General features: G+C 44.0%; 1 protein-coding gene across 1 annotated transcript in view; it reads right to left on the bottom strand.

Annotated features, from left to right (window-relative positions):
- Positions 1-8,698, bottom strand: part of si:ch211-137a8.2 (uncharacterized) — a 39,973-nt gene extending 31,275 nt beyond the window's left edge. Inside the window, exon 1 of the mRNA XM_087851763.1 lies at positions 8,620-8,698. The gene's annotated coding sequence lies outside the window, so the exon portion shown is untranslated. The remainder of the gene's footprint in view (positions 1-8,619) is intronic.
- Positions 8,699-20,019: the final 11,321 nt, after the last annotated feature.

The following is a 20,019-nucleotide window of genomic DNA, read 5'->3' as shown; positions in this document are numbered from 1 at the left end:
TACAGAGCGAGGCCTGCAGAAAGGAAACGGCTTCAATGTCACGGTTTCTGTTCGACACTTTCACACGCACCCGGGTTCGTCCTGCTGTGGCAGCAACACCGTTTAAATGGATGGTAAAGTAATTCAGATGGAAGGTAATACGAGCCGCTGCTCCTGCTGAAGCAGGAAAACGCCGCTTCAGTGAAACGTGAGATGGTTTCGTCCTCCGTTTGCCAAATTTAAGAAGGAGAAAAAACAAAAGGGCACAGCACAAAGCTAAAAGCTCTTCTCTGGAGATTTGCTTAATTTAAAGTTTTAAAATTTTTTCCCCTCATGTTCTCAACCCAGATTGTGGCCGATGATGAGACTGAAGCTGATAACAGATCAAAGTCTTCAGATAAACTTTCAAGAAACACATTTTGGGCTTTGAGCACCGACAGCTTCCAGAGACCAGTTCACGCTTTACTTTGTGACTCCGCTGAATCTTGAATGTTTTAATGAACAGAGCTGCTCAGGAGGAAACTCAAAGCAAACAGAAGTTTCTGTGAGCACGACTGTGGTGAACGTCGATGCAGAGAAACGTGGGTTTGAAAAAAAAAAATCCAGTTTATAAGACCTTTAAGTCTCAATCACTTTAATTCTAGTTTTGACTGCCAGACAGAGCAAATGTACGACTTAAAACCTTCTTCAGAGCTTTTTTGTGTAATTTTCAGAAAATATTTGTATAATTTATCATCAAACTGTTCAGACAAAAGCAGATAACGGAGTTTAAAACAACCAAAATGTTTTATATTAAATGTGGAGCGACTCGTGTGGATTTAAAGTCTTTAAAAGAAAGAAAATTCAGCCCCACAAATACAAAAAGGATGCACTCGTGAAGGACGGAAACAACGATCCTTTTAAATGAAATTAGCCGAATACTGACGGGTTTGATTCCTCTTAGAAACTGCACAAAGCCAGAAGCACAGCAGGCAGCGTGGGCATCAGCAGCCACACATGGCCCGTTCAAACAGGGATTGGACCTCCACTGGCTTGGACCCGGCGGCTCTGGTCCTGGAGGCCTCTTAGGTGACGGTGTTGTGGCGTGTCCTACCAGGAGAAGAGCTCACGACTGCGAGACTGTCTCGGGAATTTCTCGTTTAGACGTTTGATCCAACCCGAGTGACTCATGTGGATAGAAGACTAAAAAGAACCACGAAGTAAAACTTGTGGTCTGTTCAGTCCAATCATCAGACCAATGACATCGCCATCATCGTCTTCTGCAAGGCTTAATTAAGAGGAAGCCCCTCCCCCTCCACATCCACACACAAACTCTTCTTCCTGCAGATTTCGCTCTGTGGAGGCCGCCGGAGGCTGAAAGTCACATTTCTTTGTGATCATTTTGGCCGGTTCTTAAAAGTTAACGAGGCTCTGACATGTTGATTTTACAAACCAGCATCTAACACCTTTAATGGAGCACAGAGGCCAGCGGAGCAGGCGATAAACACACGTTTATAAATCAAGATAATTACATTTGCCCCGGAGATCTCCTCAGTCGAGGCCGGAGAGTCGTTAGCGTCCTGCTTTTATTTGGCACTCTGACGCCGGCTGCAGCATTGCAAAGACACCGAGGCGTCATTTCTCACACCGTGGCATTAAAACAGAACAACTCGAACCCCAGATTATTTTTCCTAAAATGCAAAAACAGCCGTCTCAGTTTCCTACGAGCACATCGGACAGATGTGAGTTCATAACTCTCAGTGATGATGTCTCGTTTGCTTTCAGGCAACAGAAAAAAGGACTTTCTAAAGGTGTCAGAGGACTCTCTCTTTACTGCTTAGATCTTTATCTCATGACCCAAATACGCTAATGCTGCTCTGGAGATTTGAATGTTAAACCAACTCATCTGAAAGTGGCGTCACGAGGCGGCGGATCGCGACGAATTAAAGGCAGAGGAAGGAGCGAGCGTTTGAGACGAGAGGATCACGGAGTGGAGCAGCGTCTTTCCACACGTCACCCTAAAAACGACCGTTGTTACAGCCACGTTATCTGCAGGCAGCAGGGCTCTACACGTCTCATTATAATACTTTTTATACACATCAGGAGACTTCTGGATCAGACTTTTACGACCTCGTGACCTTTCTTCAAACTTCACCTTCATAATGAAGAGATCAGGTGTCTCTAAATGGCTTTTCTATGAGGTGTAAGACTGCAGGTCAGCATTTCCCAGTAAAGGTGTAAAGAGAGATGAGCTAAAACCTCTTGTTTCAGGCAGAGGATGGACTAATGAAGGCCCAGGTAAGATGAATGAGGATCAATGTGAACTCTGAATCATGCAAAGCTACTCTAATGTCAAACATCTGGCTGTAAATTAGCATTACAGTCTCTTTGAGCAGGTCATTGGACTCTGGAGGCCGAGTGCATAAGCACAGGTGTCTACACCTTAAATCCAGCTTTCCAAGGTGTGTGTAACACTTTTATTTGGCTGTACTTTAACCCAAACCTCTTTTTCCAAGCAGCACACATTTAAACTGATAGTTAAAGGCAATAAAGTTTTTAAGCAGTTCTTAAATACAAACGTTTTACTTCACTTTGTGCTCAGTTTTCTGGTTTCCGATATATCGACTATTAAATCAGCTTTAAAAACATCCTGATTAAACTATTTATTCAAAGAGGCTTCTGTGTTTGCACAGCAGGGAAACAGCAGCTACAATAAATAAAAGTCTGGACCTGGCTCGACGTTTGATGCAACCTCATCCAGTAACGTGGAGCACCGAGGCTCTCGCACACATCCCTCCAGGCGGCACTTAGCTGCAGATGCACTGCTGTTATTCAGGCATTTGCCTCGCTGAGCTATCAGTGCAATTTTCAGCCACAACCTGACAGTAAACACTGCAAAGGAAGCTCGTGTGGGTCTGCAGGCCGACTGAGTGTGTTTGTGTGAGAGGGCTGCAGGTAACAGCAGCCATAAAGCTGAAGGAAACAGGCTGTTTAATGGTGTAATAACATTATGTGTTGTTATGGCCATCAGAGGGGACATTAGCCTGCAGATGTTAGCTAGCTGAGAGTCAGAGCGGCCCGCCGCCTCGGGGTGGGCGGAGCCTCGGGACACTGTGAAGATTATCTGAGTCATAATGAATCCCAGCAGCCTCGGCTGCTCTAATGAAACACATTAGAAAACGCTCATCAACTCGGAGCCTGCTCCGTTTACCCTTCCTGTGGTTTTCCTCCTTCAGGTTCACAGCTGTCAGTATTTTGGCTTTTCCTAACCAGGTTGATCTCAGGGCTCAAACAAATGCACCGACTGTTCCAGACAGCAAACATCAGTATCACCATCCACACACATTTCTTCCAAACAAAACACTCGACTCAAAGACCCAGAAGTGTTTGTTTGGAGCTGAAACCATGAGATGATTGTTTGGTGAATGATTTCATAAAGATAAATCTGCTGTTTGCAGCAGCTTCACAAAGAGGAAAAATGCTGCTTTTTGTCTCAAATATCAAAGTGACTCCCTCTTAAATCCAGACCTCTGGATTAAAATGACAGCGCAGCTCTGCAGCAGTAAGAAGTCACTCGGGGCGTTTTCACGCCTGTAGGTCATTTACTCCGAGTTTGCAAACTTGTAGCACTTTCTCATGATTTGAGAAAAATTCAAGCAAACTCCAAACGAACCGAAATGTCACTGAAACCACGTGACAATGTTCAGTCTGCTTATTGGCCAGATGTGTCCGGGGCGGAGCAACAAAAGTAAATACAGGAAGAAGACGCTGTGTTCTGGAGAATTCACGTCAGCTTCACAGCTAGCTGCTAGCTCGTACGGACCGCTACACGTCTATAGCACTTTGTCCAACATAGCCACTCTCCTCTGCACGTCCACGTTTCAGCCGTACCTCTTTAACTTTGTCTCAACCTGAGCTTCATCTCTGCTGCCTCCAGCTCAGCCTCCTGCCTTTTGTCAGTGCCCAGCTCCTCAGACACTACCCACTATATCCTCTTTGTTTCGTCTTCCTGCCTGGAATCTCTTCACCTCTCACCTGCATTGTTAATCCAGGTATTTAAACTCATCTACCTTCACTATCACACTGCACGTCTCCATCTCACTCACACGTGCTCCATCTTGGTTCTTCTGACTTCCATTCATCTCTCCAAAGCGTTCCTTCACCTCTCCCGGCTCTTTCCCACCTGCTCCCCACTCTCACTACAGCACCAGCTCCACAGACACTCCTGACCCCATCTGTCAGTCTGTCCATCACCACTGCAAACAAGAAGGGGATCAGAGCAGATCTCTGATGTAGTCCCACCATGAACCCATCTGTCACTCCTCCTGCACACATCACCACTGTCCTCGTACCTGTCCCGCACCAGCCTCGCACATTTCTCTGCCACACCTGACTCATGCAGGAAGTCAGGTGTGACCTTTAATAGAACAGCGGTGTAAATAAAAAAGGTCTAAAATGACCTGCCAGGTCTTTTGTAGTACAAAAAAGTACTTCAGTAGAACTTCGGTCAACACAGCCCAGACCCAGCAAACATCTCAGCACTGACCAGCTGCTGTCTGACTCCTCTCACAGACTTGGTTTTTATTCAGAATGATGTTGGAGGTCAAAGTTCACGTGTGTTGGGGGTCATTCTTACACATTGCTTTGACGTGCTCGTTAAACTTCCTCTTGCTAGAAAGTTTGAGTCAAAAATGATTTTAAGCGCTTTTTGAACAAGATGAAACAAACTAAACTAAACCGTCGTACTCCGTGTAGACGACTCAAACTCATTTCTCACATCACAGGGTGACATCACAACGCTGACGTGGTTACAACCGTCCATACTAGTCGAGTTCATCATGCACCAAATCCAAAAATCACATGTTGGCAAATCGAGCGCATTTATATTTACCGGTGTGCACGGGGACGCGCTGGACCTGCGTTACGGCCTACGAGGAAACACCGTGAACCTTCGTCTACAGGGTGAATTTTGCCATCACACCCTGATGAGTTTATCTGAGAGACAGCAGCGTCGTTTCAAACGTGTTTGCTGGGAAGTTTTTGGAGATAAAGTCAAAAATGTCTTCTCTTCAAATTCTGCTGACAGTCACATTTGCATCAAGATCAAATAACTTTACTTTTAAATTTCAAACACTGGAGCTTCAGGGTCAGGCGGATCTCTCCAGTAACTCCATCCGGTCCAATCACCGTTGAACACCTCAGGCTGAAGTGAAACTGTAGACAGTCATGTGATCTGTCACACAATTAAAAGCTGCAGGTGACCTCACCTGAGCTCTGTGACAGTCACTTCCCCTCAGAGTTCATACAGGAGCCAACCGAGTACATTTAACAGCTAATTTAAGCCTGTGCAGTCAGATCTAGCTCCTCATCTAATAAGGTGAGGGATTGGTTAGTTATCCACAGTGACATCAATGACATCATACATGGGACAGCCGTATAACGCAAGCCTGCAGCCGTCAGGTTTAAACTACAGAAAGACGAGAAAAGCCGACAGTCTGAATGTTCCTCTAACAAACATCCAGACCAGCCAGAGCTCTTCACTAAGAATCAGCGGCACTAACATGTGACCAAAACACACAACCTGAGAATCTTAATCCTGACACAGCTGCACGCGCTCAGGCTCGAGGTTGCTTAAGGACGCAGCATCGACCTGATGCCTGCTCTGGCAGCACATTAGCAGAGCAGGTGGCGCCTCACTTCTTCCAGGTGTTTGTTTAATGTCGGACTTTAAACCGATCAAATTGACTCAAAGTAATTGCCAAACAGACACCCGGGCATCATCGGAGCCGTGAAGGGTTTAGCTCGTGGTGACGGCGTCTGAGCTCGCAGCTCAGCTGACGCTCGCCAGACTGAACAGGAAAACCTCAAACATTTTTAACTCTGCAAGGTGAAAGAAAACTGTAGCGGACACCTGAGAACAGCGAATCCTTGTTCTGTGAGCATCCACCAACAATCAGAAAGGGACAAATTAGTCATGTAGCAGTCACGGTGCTCGGCCTTTGACCCAGAGTTGGTGCTTCGTGCATTTCTTTAGTGTATCGAGTTTAGTTTCTCTGTTCCTGGTTGTATTAACGTTTAGTTTTTCCATCCTCTCGAGTCCTTGATCTCAAGTAAATGTCTTTGTGTTTCGCCGTTTAGTTATCATTTCTCACTTCCTGTTTTATTCTGATGGTTATTTATCTCTAGAGCAGGGGTGAGGAACTCCGTGTCCTGCAGGTTTTAGATCTCACCCTGGGTCAACATGATTAGTTCATTACCAGGCCTCTGGAGAACTTCAGGACATGTTGAGGAGGTCATTTAGCCATTTAAATCAGCTGTGATGGATCAACGACACGTCTAAAACCTGCAGGACAGCGGCCCTCGAGGCCTGGAGTTGCCCACCCTGCTCTAGTATCATCCAGCCGTGTGTCTGGTTGCTTTTCTGTGCAGTCGTCAGTCTTTGTCAGAGTGTCTGCACGTACTTGTGGTTCCTTAGTTTGGACTTTGTTTTGTCTCTTGTAAATAAGCAGCTCGCCTATTATTGAACCCTGCCTGCTGTCCACGTCTACGATTTGGGCCGTCAACATCCCAGCTGCCGTAAGGCGAGAGGCAGAGTACGCTCTGGACGGGTCACCAGTCTTTTACACAACTTGTTGATTAAACATTTGAACAATGAAATGTTCGAAAACTTAGAAAATAAAGATGCTGTAATCTGACAAAACCTGGAAGAAAAACAATGAACCAGGCAAAGGAGGAAAACTTTTGGATCTGAGATGGGTTGAAGTCATTAAGCTAAGCCTAAACTCATGTCTAAGACCAGCTGGCACGCTCAGTGTTTGATGTCAGCCATTAAATCCGGACTGCAAGATTAAACCTTTAATCACAAAGCAAACCTCCTTTAACTGATTACTCATTTCGGGTAGATAAACTCGAGTGTTTGCTGCCCCGCGGTGTCAGACGGGCTTTTGTTTGTTGGGTTGGTGGAAAAATTCAGAGACCGACACAAACACGCATCTAATTGTTTCTTAGCTCAGGCGTGGCGGAGGATCAGCCTGCTGTCGGACGCCCACAGCAGGTATGAGTATTTCTCTGCTGTCGCTGGGTGGAGAAGCTGTTCAACCACAGCCACACATTCCTGCAGCGAACCAGTCAACACAGACCGGAGGAGGCGAGGGTGCGCCTGAACGTACACTCATGTTTGGATCAAGACCTGTTGATAACACTTTACTGTGCAAAACATGGGAGAGAGAAGACAACTTATGGAAATTTATAGAAAACTTAATGTTTGGATTTAAAGCTGGAGTCCAGGTGCTTTGGTCAGCTAAAGACAACAAGTTCAAAGTGATATAAAACTATAAAATGTAGTAAATCTTCTGATTTGGGAGGTTTTTAATCAGTTTGACTTTTTTAGTGACTGAAAGATTAAGACGAACATAAAATTAAATTCATTAATCTGAATATTTTCAGTCCTCACGTCTCAGGAGTAACAGTAGTAAGTTCTGTAAGATTGTTTTGCAGTGTCACAGTGCTGCAGACGCTCTCTAAAGTCCACCTCGTTTATGGCCCTTTTTAGAGATATCATGAAAGAGCTGGGGGGGGGCGGGGGTTCAGAGTGGCTTCCAAAGGCAGCAGCAACTGAATCAGATCATATTATTGCAACAAAGTAAGCAAATTCATGTTCTTTGTACTTTCAGTGCAACATTTAAATGATAATGTACTTGGTTAATGAATGATTAGAAGTGTAATCATCTATCACAGCGTTTCCATTTTCTGTTCTTCCTCCTTTATGTTTGCTCAAACTCATAAAAGCGTGCAGCACAAAAACTTCCAACAGCCAAATTTTCCTTTGATCCAAAGTCCAGGAAGCGTGAAACAGCCGAGCTAACGCAACAAAACCTCCAGTTTGGATCCAGTTTTGGTTAAAACGGCGCAGAAACAGACGATGAGCGGCTGTTCGACATCAAACCTGCTGTGGCCCGACGCTCAAACGTATTACCATCCACTAAATATAACATTCGTATAGTTCATATGTAATGTTTTTACACGTTTTATTTGTAGAGTTTGTTTTCAAAATCCCGCATCAGTGTTGGTTTTGTCCTCAGGTGGTTTGCACAGGTTCCTGTTAGTTTAAGTCAATATTAGGTTAAGTGACGCAAACATGACGGCGCTGCTGGATCGTGAAGCGGACTCCGCAGACGCCGCCAAGAACAAAGCATTTACTAGATTTAAAAATATATGTATGCACATTTAAATTAAGTGCGTGTGAAGCATGCGTGATGTCACTGTAACCAAGGCAACAGGACCATTTGCACACCAAACACGCACGCACGCACCTCTGCAAACTCGTGTCGGGAGAGCACACCGGACACCGGATACACTCCCAGCAGCCCTGAATCCAACAACACGCGCGTGCACAAAACCAGTTCTTACGCAGGTATGAATTACACGTCACAGTCTCGCATTAAAACCGCATGTTTCCTGAAAACAATACGAGCGCTGATGGAGTTTCGCTGGAAGTGATTACTGAAGTCTGCTCTCACGCGACAGACAGCCAGAAACAAACAAACCAATAAAACAAAAACAAACACACAACCAGAAACCAACCAGCCAACAAACAGCAGAATAAAAAAGAAGCAGCTCAGGCTGTGAGGAAGCCGCAGGTGTGAGTAATGACCGACTCACCTGCGCGTGGATCTCCGCTCTGCGACTCCGGGCTCCTGATCGGCTGAGCGATAAGTGAACAAACTCATCAGCAAACACAGAATGATGTTCTTCCAAAGCGGAGCAGAGACTGGAGCGCTGCAGGTAACCCGAACCTTACCTGCTGCAGGTAGTTTATAAGCCACGCCCCCCTCCACAGACCTGTCTGCACGCACGCACACAAAAACACCTGCTGCAGGTCACCTGCATCACGCTGCAATAGCTCGTCCTATTTCGGTTTCCTGCGTCCTATTTCTGTGCCAAACCTTCCTCTGATGTGTCCTCGTTCGCCTCCTTACTCAGAAACCACGAACTTCACGTCCTCGTGAAGCTTTTGTGCTCTTCGCTCTTTATTTCACTCGTGTTTAGTCTGTCTGAGGATTGCCACAGGTGTCTGTTAAGGACGCATAGACGTGCTCGTGTTCGGAATGGGACGTGGCCACGTCAGCCCGGCCTGCTTTCAATTTTTAATCAAACCATAAAGCAATAAAACTCAGAAACCATCCAGCTCAGAACTGTGAACGCAGCTTAATTTTTAATGAGCAGACACACTTTCCAAGGCCTCACATGTGATGGTGCAGCATTTATAATCACAGCGTTAATTATAAACCTTATTCAGGTATTGTTGTGCTCACCTGAGCTGCCAAAGGACCGACACTGAAGCGCATTTAGTCTTTAAGCAAAACCTGAAACACATTCACAAACAATCTCACAGCAACACGTTTATGATGAAAACTGCACAACACAGTCTCAGAGCACTTCATGAAACACTCACGGGCACCTGCTCCTCTCCAGCTCAGCCACAACACTTCACGTGTGTTTTAAAGCACATCCATGTACACAATGTTTAGTTTTTGCACTTTAAGTCGACCTTTGAACCCTGGAGAGCTCAGTTCGACTTCCTCACACAGCTGATTGCTACAGACTATAATAATCTTACTATTAATTATATAAAGTTAAAGTCAAGCCCTAAAAACTTTGTTAGACGTTAGACGTAACCAGCAGAAAGCTCAGAAAACTTTTGTGTTTTTGATTCAAAGAGTTTTTTTAAAGCCCTGTTTTCTGGGTTGCCGTGGTAACAGATCCCTACTGAAGACAAATCAGCTCTGATTAAAATCCACGAATATTTGTGACTGTGAGGAAAACTCGGACCCTCCGTGTCAACGAGCACAAACACGTGCTGCTTTCTGAAGTGTTGGATTCATTTGTATCTCATGAAGCTGCTTCATGATTGAAACGTTCCAGGATGGAGACGTGAGCGTCCACCTGAACCAGTTTCATCAGATTTGCAGCTGTTTTCAGATAATTATTCATTTTTTAGTGTTTTGTGTAGTTTAATTGTAGCTTTTGGTCTTTTTGTACATAACTGTTGAAATTAAAAACATTCAAAGGCCACAAAAGGAAAAGTGAAGCCCGTGTGGCCCCGCCTCGTTTCCCGGCGCCGTCCTGACCCCTGTGTGAAAACATGCCCAGGCGGAGGCTTCGTCAGGCAGCCCACACAACATGTGCGTTTTATGTGCAGAGGGGAAGGTGTTTGTTCAGCACTCGCGCAGTGACAACATCACCATGGAAAAAACTGGCAGTCCTTTATGAACTGATGTTTTCTTTCCTTTCTTTTGTCCGTGTGATTTACGTCTTCATACGTCTCTGAGTTTGCACAGTAACTACAGTCGTAATGAGCTGCCTGCACATACGGGCCGTTTCCTCAGCAGTTTAGGTGGAGACGGAAAAAGGCAGACAGTTTAAAAATGTCTTTATATTTGCAAGATAATGTTTTGCTTATTTTAAAACTTTCTTCTTGTATATTTTCTTCTTTTTTGTTGTTTTCTTTCCTAAAACTGACCCAGATATCCATCGTGCGTCTGAGCCAGCCTGAAGCTAGCCTGGTGTAAGTCCAGAAAACCATTATAAGTGACCGTGGAGGCTCTCACATTGTGAATGAAACACATCTGACAGCTAACAGAGCCTGCGTGTGACGACTATGCTCTTCGAGTCTCTGCAGGCTGATGTCACAGCGCTCTGTGAAACAGTCACGACCTTCAAACATCTGATTCGTGTTTCTGAAAGCAAATTTTCGTCTCTCTGGTCTCACGTGTTCATAGTTCGTGTCAATGTATACAAGATGAACATTTTCTACTTGTAAAGAGCTGAAAAGTCCACATTTGAAGGTTGAAGGTGTTGGTGATGGAGCGCATCATTGCTGGTTGTTATGAAGACAGATTACCGTTAGGTGACCATGTCATGTGTGGCTTTTATCAGGCTAGAGAGAAGTTAGCATCATGGATCGTGTTAACTGCTGGTTTGGTAAGCTAACAAACTATTTCCTGTCTGATTTTGTTATCAGTGAGATTACAAAGGGAGATACAGTTAGCCGTGCAAAAGTCTTGAGTCAAACCTTCCAAGGAGCCAAATGTCTGGTAATGTCTTAAAGTGCTCCTGAGCAACAGTTTTCCTTCTGGAGACCTGTCAGAGTTTTCCTTTGGACACGAGCTGCTTTTTCACAGGAATGATAACGCAGACGTATGAATCGTTCAAGCATGAAGGGCTTCCAACTCAACGCACGAACAGCGTTGTCTACACATCGCAGAGGACTGAGCAAAGAACCAGGTCTAAAAAGTATCTTTAGACACCTTGTTACCAGCAGCCTGTCACACAACACATTTTTGAACAATTTCTTTAGTTGAATCTATAAAAAATCTCAAAGAAAACACAGTTTGACAGCATAAAAGAGCATTTCTGCACAAACAAAAGAGCTTGTTGGAGCTTGGACAGTCCAGGCCAATATTTTAATCAGTTACATCATGCCATATTTAAGTATTTGTCATGATCTTTAAGTTTCTATTATAATCTTGCTCATTTTATGTTATAATGTAATAGGCTGTGCTCCATAAATTAATCCTGCTTTGTTAGGTAAGCGAGCAGGACGTAGAGCAACAGTTTTCTGACCGTCGCCGTTTTAATGGGGTTTTTTTTGTTGTAACATAAAGGGAATGTAAACGGAGCTCCCACCAGAGGCATTTGTTTTGTACCTTTCGATTTGTATGGAAAATAAATGTTTTGCCCCTTTTTTCCTTCGCCTCGTTTTTGCTACCGGAAGGCATCCAAGCGACTTAACAACAGCACGAGTCAGAAACTTTACGTCTTGCAAAAGCGGCAAAGAAGGACCGAAGGTTGCCGCTACAGAGCTGTTAAAAATTCTGAGGAAGCTGGGCAAAAGAAGTGTAACGTCTAAAAAACTGTCTGCAACAAATGAGCAGTGTCTGAGAGAAACAGGAAAACAATCCAGCAAAGAGCTGAGACGAGAGCAGAGAGACGATCGGGACCTTCGGCTGATCGTCTGCTGTTCTCTGAAGTCTCAGCAGAAATGGTCTCAGTGAAGGACGGCTGTCAGGAAGCTTAACGAAGGGAGAGGTATGAAACTGGACTGAAGACCAGAGGAACCGGTCTGATGGAGAGATGGATCCACGGTCAGCAGTCAGAGTCTGCAGCCATCTGTGAACACGCTGGAGGCTCTGTCATGTTTGGCTTTTTAATCGGTGATGTTGGAGATCCTTCGAAACTGCTGGAATTACGAACGATTTATCCGGAAAGCATCTGACTGATAACAGCATCACTGTTTTCCTTTTCTTTCTTTTTTCTTTTGCTTTGTTTTAGTTCATGTTTTCATACATTTCAATAAATATATTTTCTGTAATATAAAGAGAAGAGGGGTGGCGTGAGACTCGCCCAACACTGCATTCACTTTTCATTCGTAGCATCTCTGGACTATAACGTGAACGACATTTTGGATGATTAACCATCCATCATCGTCCAAAATCACAGATTTATAACACAGAGCTGAATCTGACAGCTGAAGGTTGGACAGCAGAACAAAACTGAGCCTCAAAAATACTTTTCAGGATTTTGGACCCCACAAACATGTGACTACATGCTCACATACACACACATTAAAGAAACAGACAGAAGAAATCAAAGTCCTGACATATTTTGAGGAATTGCAGACACGTGAGGCTCATTTGCATATATGTAAATGAGGGGACACACTCGGGGCCATAGATTAGCGCAATGAGTTTATCGCTATACAATTATGTAAATGAGACCCGGTGTTGTAGGACAGTTACGTAAGGCGGCGTATTTCAAAGAGAGGTTTAGTAGGAAATTACATAAGATGCTGGTTCTGAGGCTATTTACGGCCACGGCGAACGGCGTGCTGCCAACACAATCCCACCAGGACAATGAGCTGTATTTATGGCTACGAGTCAAAGGGAATTTAACGGCCGACACGAGCCAGGGAGCTGGTAAATTTAGGTTGTAGCTGCTTGGTTTGTCACATCTGCCAGTCATGGAAAGCTCTTTTTGTTCAAAAGGTTTAACCACCAGAGCCACCCATGAGTTTTTAAAGTTCCCAGTTTGATAAACTCTCATGTTTAATGGTCTGCTGCTGTCTGCTGGGTGGTTGCTCTCAGCCACACTCTGATCAGCTGATTTTCAGACTCAAAACTAAGCAGATTTGAATTTGGACCAAGGAAAGAATCCACATCACCTCCTCCTGCTCTGTTTTGTCGTTTTTGGCCCAAAACAACTGTTTACACAAAAATCTTGCCAAGTTCAGTTTTTGGTGCCACTGAGCCGAATGGATGACCTTGTCATGGCCCCATCTGTCGCCTTCACGCTGATTCTGGCTCTCTCACCATGATAATAATTCATGGACTGATCACGGCTCTTATTATGTTGGACTTATGGTTAAGTGCATAAACATATTTTTGTACTTTCAATAATTATATCTGAGCTGTCCATCCTGCTTGGTGCCTTTATGAGGCTTAGACGCTGCTTTAAAGCCCGTATCCACCTCTTTTTTTAAATGATGCTTCTTTACCTGCAGAGGGTGTGAAGGGAACAGAAAATGAAAGAAATGGGTGATTATGAGGAGTTTTGGGTAGTTGGGCAGACAAAACACTGGACTGGACTTGAAGCTGTTGTTTATTTCCAGTTTCACACAAAGTTGTTTGTTTTTGTCAGTTTATAACCTTTAATCACATGACTGTTACTGTAGCAGTGATGCTGAAGGTGCTTGAACCTCAACAAAACTCACCTGATGTGCAAAACAAAACAAAAATCTTGATTGACTGAATATTTTCTTCAAACTGAGCCGAGACCTGAGTGGCAGCTGAAACTAACGTTCATCCAATAAACATGAACGACTGTAGAAAAGTTTGGGTTTTGTTCTCCAGTATTTCCTTTAATCGATAAAACCTTTTAATTTTTGTTTCTCATTTTAACCTTTTGAAGCCTGAACCATAAAATAATCCCCAGAAAATTCTATTTTCTTGAAAATGACAAATTAAAAAACAACAATAATAATAATAATAATAATAACAATAATAACAATAATAATACATTTTATTTGAAAGCACCTTTCAGAACACCCAAGGACACTGTACACAGTAGAATAATAAAAGCAACATAAAAGCATAAGACATAAAACAAATTTAAAATAGCAGAGTTAAGAGGTTATCTGGGATAAGCTGTTTTGAACAAGTGAGTTTTGAGTTGGGACTTAAAGAGAGAGAAGGAAGCGAGATTTCTTAAATCGGGAAGTAGTAATACCAGAGTCGAGGAGCAGCTGAAAGCCCGGCTCCCCATGGTGGCAAGACGGGGGGAGGGGACGGAGAGAGAAAGGGAAGAAGAAGATCCAAGACATCAAGATGGGGCGGTGATCTGAACCAGATCAGAGAGATATGGAGGAGAGAGATGATGAATAGCCTTAAATGTGTACAACTGATGCTGCTGCAGGACAGGAGTGATGTGGTGGACAGAAGGGGTCCTGGTGATGATACGAGCAGCAGAGTTCTGGACACGTTGGAGCTTGTGGATGGATTTTTGAGTGAGACCAAAAAGAAGTGAATTACAATAATCGATCTGGGAAGTAACAAGGCTATGGACAAGAATCGTAACGGCATGTGGGGAGAGAAAAGGACGGAGACGATTAATGTTGCGCAACTGAAAATATGCAGACCGAGTGACATTATTAATGTGTGAATTGAACGATCGAGTGCTGTCGAGGATGAAACCCAGACTTTTCACAGAGGAAGAAACAGTTATTGATAGTAACAGAGAAACTGTTGGTTCTGGATAATGTTGATTTAGTGCCGACCAAGAGGAGCTCGGATTTATTACTATTGAGTTTGAGAAAATTAGAAGAGAACCATGAATTTAGTTCAGCTAAGCAGAGGGTGAGGGAGGATGGGGGAAGAGCAGAATCAGGTAAAAGGTAAATATTAATTTGTATTATGAGTTTTCATTTGTTTACATTGGCTACATTCTGCTGTTTTTCTTTTTTTTATTTACTAAAATGTACTGTACAATTTATTTTGGCTTTTCAGGGGCTGATGTAGACGTCTACGAACTCATGTATTAAATATGATACACACATGTTAAAGGGTTAAGCATTAGGACAGGCGGTTTCTCTGTAGCACTGCTGCTAAGGACTGAAGTGAAGTCGACTATGAAGTTTGAGTAATCTTATCTTGCATTGCCTTTCATCCATCCATCTTTGTGCTTATTGTTTGGATCCAGGTCAGGACACAACGGTCTGAGCAGAGCTGCCCCGGCTAGCTAGCTATCCTCCAGCTAGCTAGCTATCCTCCAGCTAGCTAGCTAAAACTTCTTTCTGTAAAGTTTCAAACACATCTGTGACTAGAGTTGCCAACCGTCCCTTAAAAAACGGAATCGTCCCGTATTTAGAAATAAAAGTACACGTCCCGTATTGAGCTGAAAAGGGACGCACTTTGTCCCGTAATACAGTGAGAATCAAAAGTAGTCTATAAGTTTTAATGTAATTAACGCTTTGTTTGAAAACATAATTCCCAGCCCCGCTCCTGCTTTGTGACCAATGAGCTGACAGCACACTTATGACAATTCGAGTATGACAGTTCAGATTACCGCTCATCTCATTGGTTGAGGAAAGGTCACGATGCAGGTCTCACACTATACCGCCCGATGCTCTGATGCGACCTGAGTCACACTGTGCCTCCATAAAATGAAGGTTATAACAGAAAATCTGTCGCTCGCTCTCCCTCTCTGTCTTTCACTCACACAGACACACACCACCATCAACTTTGCTAAATTGCTAATGAAAAACATGATCAGCTGTGATTGAGCAGCAATGTAAATCCAACTATTTTCACGGTTGTTGTGGTCGTGATAATTTGGTGATGCCACATCGAAAAGGCTCAGATGAGCTTTCCAAAGTTCTACAAGTTAGGGGGGTTTGTGTCCATCGCTTGAGTCCAGATCACACGCTGCACAGCCGTGCTGCTCCGTCTTTTTCACCGACGTTTACGTGTTTGCGCGTGAGCAGTGTGAGCGTCCGCGGTGACACCCTCACGAGCGATTGATGATCGGGAGCTGGTCGTGAGGTGTTAATCGCTTCTCGTTACCCCACCTATACTACACGATGCACGATGAAGGCCAAAATCGGGCCGATCACCAAATTGGTCTCACGACTCAAAAATCGGCTCAAAATGGGCCAAAAATCGCACAGTGTGAGCCCAGCATTAGACCAGCAATGTTTGTTCCTCTCAGAGAAAGAAAAAAGGCTGCAAAAGTACAGGGAAGAATGGGAAAAGGAAAACACCTGGCTGGAAAAGTGCACGATAACACCTATAAAGCGCACTGCACTGTGTGCCGGCGCACTTTTTCCATAGGCGTGCTTCTAATGGTGGGCTCATGAAGAACATGAGGGGCGTGAAAGCTCGGGGAACCCTTAACCAATTTTTGTCCACCAGGCCACGGCAGAAGCAGATATGGTAAACACTGGTTTGTTTGTTTTTAAACCCTCTGGTTAAGGTTAAAATGGGCATGTGCAGTGAATATCAGCGCTATGTGGCCAGAAGTGTGATAATATAATTTATTTTGTGTAATAAACAACTGCAAGGATAGATGATTACAACAAATAGATGAGTAATACATAAAAGTAATACATAGATGAATAATGATGATGAGTTATGATGCGTAATCATGGGAACAAGTGGGTTTACAAACGGGAGCAAAAGCTGAAATAATGCCTCTGCTGAAGCCAATTGCACTAAATGCACTAAATGTGCACTGTTACAAGAATATTTTTCTTTCTATTGTTTTCTATTAATTTATATAATTTTAAGTTAAGCAGGACAGAGTTCTTTTAAAGAAAGATTTACTTTTATTCTCAAAAGTTAAGCATGACAGGCTTCTGTTTAAGAAAAACCTGTTTTATTGTGTTAATGTCGTCATTTTGAGCTAAAAATAAATGCCTAAATGATTTTTGTTTCCCATGTGTTGATATCACAAAGAATACGCATCTACTTAAATCAAATTCAAGTCAAATGGTTAAAAAAATAATTTCACACACAAAAAAGAGCTAAAAAATTCACCACACTGGGAAGGGTGAAGATAACTGGGTCGCCCGGCCCTGGCCACGAGGTGTCCCTTATTTATTTCTCAGGGAGTTGGCAACCCTATCTGTGACACAGGATCGCTCTGAAAGCCAGAGTCAGGTGCTGCTGGGCACTAATCTGACTTATTGTCAGGAATGCAAACCAACCTGTTGCTGTGGTTGTACAGGAACGACATCCAACCAGTGTTCAGTATGGAAATGGGGAAGATTGTCTTCTTAGAGAAGTAGTACGGGCCATATGGTATTAATAAAATAAAAGCTTCCGAATTACTGTATCCATGGTTACCCTTGAGTAAAACATTAGTTTCATCAGAATCAAACAAACACCACCCCCCCCCCCCCCACCCCCACCCCCACCCCCCTGCCCACCCACCTCACCAATCTGACTCTCGGTCTGAGTAACCCTCATCACTCACATACAGACTCTATTCAGACGAGTCTTTTCTTTGCACCTCCGAGCACTTTGCTCTCCAGTGTGTGCCTTTCTATTGTTTTGTATATATTTCTCTAGTTAAATCTCTTCTGTTTACTATTTATTCCTGATGTCTTTACTATTTATATAGTTTTTACTCCTGCACAGTTGGCGTGGAGCACCCATAATTTTGTTGTACCAGGACAATAAAGGGTTTTCTTCTTCTTCTTCTTCTTAAAACAGAAAACGCTGGATACAAAACCCAGGATCATGACGTGCGCTCCTGTCCACGAATATTCATGTGTTGTTTTCAGTGGTTGATTAGCCTCACTTGGGTCTAAGAGCAACTTAAACCGGTGGACAGGGATGAAGCCGTTACTGAGCTGAGTGCATTCCTCTGATGGAGAGAAGATGCTACAGAGCGGCTGTGGAGGATTAGCTGATGGCAGTTTGATGGGGGCTGCATCTCTTGGCTTCAGTGAGCTAAGGCTCCTGAGGCAGAGAATGGGAGTATCTATGATAGCGTTAGCATCAGGGTCTGCTTCTGAGGCAGAGATAGCACTGATTAAACTTCAGGCAGTGTGGCGACAGAGCAGCTTTTCTGTGCCAGGGTTTCTATGGCCTAAGAGATTCATCTAAATCCAGAAGATTCAGCTTTCAGGTTTGAAGGAAACTTGAGATCATTGTACAGACACTCAAGATATCAGTCAGTTATTCTGCCCAGAGTGCAGGAGGAGCCATAAAAACTGAGCGTAGGACAAACATCTACTGCGCGTGCACCTCTCATGTAGGAGTCTGCACTTGGAGGCAGGAGGGCTCAGCAGTGGTGTAAATAACGTCATCGCTCCCTGTGGTTAGAGTATTTTTACATATTCCTAATAAAACTCCTTGTTTGGAGGCGGCTGTAGATCATGATTTTAAAATAAAACTTGTAAAGTCACTACAACAAGAAACATATTTACTACTGAAATACGTCGATTTCACAATCAAGTGATTTAACATTTGTTTCCTGACATGCAGCTAGTGTTTTACACTCGGATGATGAGGCGATGGATACTGTGGATTTGTGTGAACAGGTTGAAGAGTGAGCTGCTAGTGACTGCGATCTGTTTGCCGTTCATTCTAATCTTCGGGTCTCTCTTGCCTTTGATGCGTCACACTCCCATAATCCCCACTATCTCACAGCTGCATGGACGGACAGAGGTTCCCTTTAATGGTACTCACTGTTAAAAATAACTAAATAAATAAATTCAGGTTTTCACCACACGGTGGCAGCATTTTTAGTATAGTTGTCCACCCCGACTGGTATACCACTTTTTACACATGTTGGAAGTTATTTTGTAACGAAATAAGTCGGCTGAGTATGACAGTTACATGAATTCATGTTGTGCATGTTGCGCTAACATTAGCTAGTAATCTGTATGTCATGTTGGGTTCAGGCCAGGCTGGACATCAGCTCCTGGATCAAAGTGATATTCCATGAGAGCACAGCTATTTCAGCTTCAACAAAATACAATTACATTACCCAAACAGCCCAGTGGGAATCAAACCTGCCTGAACCTAAGACGACGAACACAACACAAACTAAAACCACCGGTTGTGATGATAACGCCGAGGTTTCATTTCGTCTTAGAAACAGTTTTTTGCGTGCTTCTCTCCAGTCTTTTATATTTAACACGCGTCATATTAACAGGACAGCACAGCGGTGCGGTGGTTAGCACGTCCTGTGTTCGTCTGGGGCCGTGGCGTGGAGTTTGCACGTTCTCAGTGCGGGCTCTCTCCAGGTACCCTGGCTTCCTCGCACAGTCCAAAAACATGCATGGCGTTTCTAAATTGGCCGTAGGTCTAAACGGTTGTCTGGCTCTCTGGGTGACCCCGCCTCTCGCCCTGTGACAGCTGGGATAAGCTCCAGGCCCCCGTGACCATGAATCAGATAAGTAGAAGACAATGAATGGTAATGTTAACGTATGGATTTTCATGGTGCTTAGCTTGAAATCCAAGAACATACCAGTGTTACTGATGTAAAATTGCAGCTCGTATATTTGGTATAAAAGCCTTCAGGCTCACATTTCCTGGAGCTGATTTGTGTGCGATTCATTCGAGAGCAGAACATGTGGGCTTCAGCACACTCTCCGACCTCCTCACCTTTCCGCCTCGATGCCCAAACAGCCTTTTGTTCTCTAAACTGACCAATGGCACGGCCGCCTGTCAGGCCATCAGCCAGTAACAGCTCCTGTTATGATGCAAATGAGCCAATCAGGACTCCATATGTGCCCCCAAAACCGACCAATGAGAAGGCAGTTAGACTACCCAGTCTTTAAGCCTGACCCAACTCCACCCGTGAACACACGCTGCGGGATTGAACTCCACACGGCCGCTCTTTGTGTTGCTCGGTGTACACTCGTGCTCTGTGTGTGTGCGTCTCCTGACCTTTACAGCTACATCGGCTGCGACCTTTTTAGCGGCATTTTATCTGACACGCTAAGAGGAGAAAAATGACAAAAAAGGGTCAAATGTCTTGTTTTTGTTGTCCTTG

Source organism: Neolamprologus brichardi, chromosome 14, assembly GCF_056152115.1.
Source record: "Neolamprologus brichardi isolate AB-2024 chromosome 14, ASM5615211v1, whole genome shotgun sequence".
NCBI lineage: Eukaryota > Metazoa > Chordata > Actinopteri > Cichliformes > Cichlidae > Neolamprologus > Neolamprologus brichardi.
Note: the sequence above shows the minus strand (reverse complement) of the source record. Positions and strands in the feature narration are given on the sequence as shown.